The 7,040-nt window shown below is 46.9% G+C and overlaps 1 long non-coding RNA gene across 1 annotated transcript; it reads left to right on the top strand.

Moving 5' to 3' along the window:
• The first annotated feature begins 411 nt into the window (after window positions 1-411).
• On the top strand, window positions 412-6,219 carry LOC147118577 (uncharacterized). The gene is made up of 2 exons (XR_015077821.1): window positions 412-518; window positions 5,825-6,219. It is a non-coding gene; the product is annotated as an uncharacterized LOC147118577 (long non-coding RNA).
• Window positions 6,220-7,040: the final 821 nt, after the last annotated feature.

Raw genomic sequence — 7,040 nt, forward strand, 5'->3', positions numbered from 1 at the left:
AAAGAGCAGGGGAGTTATCCCCGGTGTCCTAGCCAATGTGTTTCCCTCAATTAACATAACAAAAAGATAGATTATCTGGTCATTATCACATTGCTGTTTGTGGGAGCTTGCTGGCGATTATTGACTTCCGCGTTTCCTACATTACAACAGTGACTACATTTCAAAAGCACTTCATTGACTGCAAAGCGCTTTGGGACGTCCGGTGGTGGTGAAAAGCGCTATATAAATGCAAATCTTTCTTTCTTCACTGGCCTCACCAGCGACCTCTTCTGGCTGTTCGTTGATTGACAGCCGAGAGTCCGCGCATGCGTACGCGGGACGCCGGTTTGGGCCGAGTCCGGCACAGCGACCCCTCCCGGTCACCAAGGGTAATAACCGCGCATGCCCAGAGGACACCAACCCCCCTCCCCCACTCGGAGCTGCGCCTGCGCATTCGGATCCTGTCGGAAGGAGTCGGCGCGGGGCATTCCGGGGAAAGGCCTTGGTGTCGGTTACAGAGTCGCGATCGGTGACGCAAGGTGAGTTTTCTCCGCTCCGATTGGGTGGAGAATCGCGCGGGGTGGGGGGGAGGGGTGGATCGGGAGAGAATAAAGAGAAAGAGAAAAACCTGAGAGTCCGCGAGGCCCCGGACCGAGCGGCGTCAGTTGGACGGCGTACGTCATCGCCTCGGGGACACGTGACCCGGGCCCACGGCCTGATTGACGGGAGCTTCCGACCAATAGGAAGCGAGCGGGGCGGGGCTGGAGGAGCGAGCCGACGGCGGGTCCTCCAATCAATCGGGGAGCCCGAGGGGCGGGACTAGCGCCGGCTGATTGTCTGATCCGCAGGGCAGCGAGTTTCTCCAGTCCCTTGTTCAGGGCCCGGGGCCAGGGGAGGCTGTGGGCCTTTATTCCCCTTATTGGACACAAGGCTCTTTGTCTCACAACACACTGGCTCAGGTTTTAACAATCGGTTTACAGGAAATAGTGAATTGAAAATTGCAAAACTGAGATTGTTAGTTTTACACAGGATATACGGCACAGAAACAGGTCTTTCGGCCCAACCAGTCCATGCCGGCGTTTATGCTCCATACATAGAAACATAGAAGATAGGAGCAGGAGTGGCCATTCGGCCCCTCGAGCCTGCTCTGCCATTCAATGAAATCATGGCTGATCATCCAAACTCAGTACCCTGTCCCTGACTTCTCCCCATATCCCTTGATCCCTTTAGCCTTAAGAAATATATCTAACTCCTTCTTGAATATATTTAATGAATTGGCCTCAACTGCCTTCTGTGGTTGCCTCACACGAGCCTCCTCCCGTCTTTCCTCATCTAAATCTATCACCATAACCCTCCATTCCCTTCTCCCTCATATGCTTGTCCAGCCTCCCCTTAAATGCATCAATACTGTTCGCTTCAACCACTCCCTGTGGTAGCGAGTTCCACATTCTCACCACTCGCTGGGTAAAGAAGTTTCTTCTGAATTCCCTATTGGATTTCTAGGTGACTGTCTTATATTGAGGCCTCTAGTTATGCTCGTCCCCACAAGTGGAAACATTCTCTCTGTATCCACTCTATCAAAAAAATTTCATAATTTTAAGGACCTCTATTAGGTCACCCCTCAGCCTTTTTTCAAGAGAATAGAGACCCAGCCTGTTCATCCTTTCCTGATATGTAAACCCTCACATTTCTGGTGTCATCCTTCTAAATCTTCTCTGCACTCTCTCCAGTGCCTCTATATCCTTTTTATAATATGGCGACCAGAACTGGATGCAGTTCTCTAAGGGCTGAAGTTTGCCGACGCTCAGAGTGCGGGTTTGGAGGTGAGTCCGCTGTCAAAACCACAAAAACTGACAGCGGGTCGGTATCCTGCTCTGAACCGCCTCCTTGTGAGTTTCCTTGGTGTCGGGTCTGTCATCCCTGAACAGACTCGACACCAAGTGGCAGGTCAGTCAATTTAGATACTTTAAAGCTTGTTAAAAGGTAGTTAAGCACCATTTTCCCATGTACTTACCATTTTCCCAGGTTTTTAATGAGGTTCCCGGAGAGCGACTATCACATCAGGTAAGTATGTCGGGTTCGCAATGACTGTGGATTGCTGTGAATAGGTGAAAGCTGCAGAAGTGGTCTAAAACCTACCATTTCACAGCTGTTCACTTCCCAATCTTAGAAGTTGGAGCATTAATGATTTGGAACCCACTTTTGAGCTTTATGCAAACATGATTTCCCTTTTATAAAACCATGTTGACTCTGCCTAATCATATCATCATTTTCTAAGTGCCCTGTTCCACTTGCTTAATAATGGATTCCAGCATTTTCCCGAGGACTGATGTCAGGCTAACTGGCCTGTAGATCCCTGTTTTCTCTCTCCCTCCTTTCTTGAATAGCGGGGTTACATTTGCTGCCTTCCATTCCATGAGGACCTTTCCAGAATCTAGGGAATTTTGGAAGATCACGACCAATGCATCCACTATCTCTGCAGCCACCTCTTTTAGAACCCTAGGATGTCGGCCGTCAGGTCCAGGGGATTTGTCGGCTTTTAGTTCCGTTAGTTTCTCAAGTACTTTTTCTCGACTGATATGAATTACTTTAAGTTCCTCACTCTCATTAGCCCCTTGGTTCCCCACTATTTCTGGAATCTCAACCTTCTCCAGTGTAGCTCACGCGGCTCCAGCTCGCGCAGCCTAAGCCCGGGCTGTCCGCAGTGATAAATGGCAGTTAGAAAGATTACCTGTAATCATCTGGCATTATTCTCTGTCTATATAATCTGTGTCTATCGGCATCTCTCCACTTCACCTGACGAAGGAGCAGCGCTCCGATAGCTTGTGATTTCAAATAAAACTGTTGGACTATAACCTGGTGTTGTGTGACTTCTTACATTTGTCCACCCCAGTCCAACACCGGCATCTCCACGCCATGGCTTTCAAAAGGGAATTGGATGAGTAGCTGAAAGAAAAACATTTGCAGGGCCACGGGGAAAGGGCGGGGCAGTGGGACTCGCTGAAGTGCTCTTGCAGGGAGCCGGCACGGGCTCGACAAGCCGAATGGCCTCCTTCTGTGCTGTAACCATTCTCTGACTTTAAGCTTATATTGTGGTTAATAACAGACAAAACCTGTTCTTTCCCCTGATTTGATTACAGTTTCCAACCAGTCGATTCAGTGAATGGAATGTCTTATCAGTGTTGCCATGGCGACCTGTCTGCAGTGAAACATCTGTTTGAGTTTCTAACTCAGACTAAACTTCTCTTTCCCATAATACACATTATATCAGACATTTGATGTCAATGTATTTCAGCCATGTTATGTTAATATCTCTAAAATCGACAGGGAGATCAGATACACAAATCTGTAAAAGTTGGAGGACAAGTTTATAAAGTGGTTTAAAAATGTTACCCGAGGTTTTTTATAAATGGGGCGTAGAAAACAAAACCATCGGTTCGGCTGCAGTTAGAATAAGTTTTGGGCATCTTACACTAGGAAGGATGTCGGGACCACAGAGAGGCTGCAGAATAAATTCACTGAGGTTATACCACGGGTGAGAGGCTTTAGTTATCAGAGAATCAGAGAATGATACAGCACAAAAGGCGGCCATTCGGCCCATCATGCTTGTGCCAGCTCTTTGGGAGAGCTATCCAATTAGTCCCACTCCCTTGCTCTTTCCCCATATCCCGGTAAATGTTTTCCCTTCAAATATTTATCCAATTCCCTTTTGAAAGTGTGAGGAACGGAACGAGGTGAACCCAACTGCAAGAAGGCAAACTGAGGCAGAGGTTAGGTTGCAAAAACAAAGATAGACTTTACTTGAAGTAAACAAAATAACAACAGCACAAATACAGGCTAGCAGACCAGCAATCACAAGGCAGTAAAACTCAAGACTGAGCAAAGAACATAAACTAGGCACCCCTTAAATAGTAGGCATATAACTATGCACAGGTGAGTACAATTAGGAAATAAAGGACACAATTAAGAGTTCATGGTGCCCTCTGGTGGCGAGGCGAGGCAGAATCTGGGTCATTCCTGACAGAAAGTTACTCTTGAATCTGCTTCCTCCACCCTTTCCGGCAGTGCATTTCAGATCATAATAACTCGCTGGGTAAAGAAATGTTTCCTCATGATGGCCTGTCTGCAGTGAAGCGCCTGTTTGAGTTTCTAACTGAGGTGAACTTCTCTTTCCCAGGAGGAGAGACGAGAGAAACTGGGGCACTTCTCATTAGAACAAAGCAGAGTGAGAGGAGATGTGAGTGAGGTGTTTAAACTTGATCAACGACACCGACCAAAATATCAGAGACACTCCCTGTCCTTCAGGACCTGTGTCCAGGGGAGAAACTGATGGGTTTATCAGATCATCTTTGGGTTAAATGTTGTGCTCGTGGAGCTGAGCCCCTCGTGTCAGCTTCAAACACTCTCCAGTCGGATACAGCACGGGCTAGATACAGAGTAAACCCATCAGCCACTCCCCGACACAGATACCGAGGGACAGGGAGTGTCCGGGACAATGACATTTCTCACTCAATAAGGTATAAATTGATCCTGTACCTCTCCCCATTAATCCTGGGCTCCACACGGGGCGAATCCTGCTCCTGTTTCCCTTCCTGTAACAGCACTGAGCTAAACCCAGCCCATAATGAGCAGGGCTCAGGGAGGTTGGTTGCTAGGCACTGCAGTGATGTCATAAAGCAGGGCCATTCAGCCCAGCTGGTCGTCTCCTTGTCCCTTTAAAGGTGGAGAGCCGGGACACCCTGTCTCCAAACACATCCCACCTGTTCATACTGAGAATCCCCGGGGAAGGCCCAAGGCCCAGAGTGTGGAACACAACCAAGGGGGAAAGAGGAGGAGAGAAGGGGAGGTGAATCAAGGAGTCGGGACTGAGGGACACCAAGCTTCAGTTTTAGAGCCTGTAGACTTCAGGAGGGGAAGAGTGAGTTCAGTAGTTTTAGGATCCAGGGAGAGAACAAGGAGCAGATGGGGAGACTGGTGTGGATTCCAGCACAGTGAGGATGTAGGGGGAGGGAGATTGTGTCGGGCCGTGTATTAGGGGTGTAGGAGGGACAAGAGAGGAAAGGTCAGAGGAGCAATTACTGCAGCAGTGCCCATAAATAGTGAGAGAGAGAGAAGGTGGGGGTTCGAGTGGACCAGGGACAGTCTGTTAAACTCTGTTTGCTGTGACCAGTTTTCCTTCAGTTAAAAATGGCCTCCTGTAGCCCAGTGACACAAACAGCCCATTAAACTCCACCAATGGCCTTTGGTCTGGTGTGGTCTCCCTTTGTGAAACATCGGCTGTTGTTAAAGCTTTTCACTCTTATTATGTCCGTGTATAATTGAGACACGGACTGCAGGAGTTGATTATAACAAGTCTTTACTGAAAGGAGACAACCTGGAAACTGAAACTACAGAAGCCTGCTAGGGCCTTTTATACAGGGGTGGTCACTGCCGGTACTGCAGTCTGAGACCAGTTATTCCCTTAAAGGTACATACACAACAATTCCTCCCCTTTTAGATAAACAGTACATAACATTCATTTACCAACTAAATAATAACTAATTACAATTACAATTACGGTTGCTAGATACATTGGTTGAAGTTAAGCAATTATAAGTTCAGTCTTTGAGGAGGCTTCCTGATTCTGTCTGGATAACGCCTCTTTGGGATATCAGGTTCTTCTGCCAAGGTTGAGTCGGGATCAATGTCGTTGTTTGGTTCGTCTGCTTCCAATATCACCGATTCTGCGGTAGATGTGAAGTAAGATTTAAAAATGAGCGTAACAGGGCACGTTTAGTAGAACGCAATTGCGGCAGCAAAATGTTTAAAGATGAAATGTACTAATTATTCGTATGTTTAATTGCAGAAATGACCATACCAGTTTAGAGAGATGAAACTTACAAAAAGAGACACTGACATAACCCTTTTCTGGAAAAACGAAACTTAGTCGTGGTCAAGAGAGAGAATGACTCGTTTCTCAGAAATCACATGTCCTGATGACTCATTTCCAAGAAACCAGAGGGTCCACAGGCCCCTGCAGTGAAAAGTGAAACTTATGTTATAGGCTACCTTGTATAAGTTGGACACACCTAGTTAGTGATTAATGTATAGACTTTTAAATCGATTGGACCTCTTGTAGTAGGAGGTCTCGGAATATGTGTATAACTGTGTAAACCTCAAGAGATTCGGTGGAGTCGGAGCCTTGTGTTGGGACGCAAGAGCCACAGCTCCCCAGGCCTGAATAAACCATTTTGACTTCAATTATTGGGTCTGTCTTTCTTTCGACAAGCCAGTGTCGTCGACCCTGTATATCACTTGGTCCGCACTTTGGGGGCTTACATCAATTGGCGACGAGGATGGGATACGCGATCTGAACAAGACTCTCGGACAGTGTTAACCTAAGACGGGTGAGTATGTTTTAATTACCACCTGTAAAATTAGGGGTTAATCGCTGGCGAGACGTTAAGTCAGAATCGACGTATAAAAGAACTATAAAAGAAAGACACCTTTAATTGAAGGCGGTTAAAAAGTAAAACCCAGATAGGGACAGGGCGTTCCCTAAGCCGAGTGGTGGCACACCGAGAGGGGCGGAAAGACCCCTACCCTGGGGAGGCGGGAAATCCTTTCAGCCGTGAGGCGGCGTTCCCTAAACAAACGAATGAATGGGTGCACCGTGGTGAGTGAATGAAATAAAACCCCTACAGTCACAAAGAGGTTAAAACTCAAAACCTCGGGACTAAAGGGTTGGTGTGTTTAACGAAACAGAGTGATTGACAGGAAGTGAGCAATTAATCAGAGTAACGCTATAGGGGTGAGCAACGTAGTGTATAAACCTAATTCACCAATACCGTGAATTAAGCATTAAACATAGCAGTTAGTTATGATTAAGAGGGTGGAAGAAGAATCCTCAAGGGACCTGGATTCTATAACCCGACTCCTGGAAAATAAAAATAAAACAGTGCAGAGAGCCAAAGGCTTGGTGGGGGAGGAGCTAAAGATAAAGAGGCAACAGATAATGTATGGAATTGAAACAGAAGGGAGAGACAAAGAAGGAAAAATATCTAATTTGCAGGCAAACCAAT

This window comes from Somniosus microcephalus, chromosome 4, assembly GCF_052327205.1.
Source record: "Somniosus microcephalus isolate GS21.2 chromosome 4, FLI_Smic_1.0, whole genome shotgun sequence".
Lineage (NCBI taxonomy): Eukaryota > Metazoa > Chordata > Chondrichthyes > Squaliformes > Somniosidae > Somniosus > Somniosus microcephalus.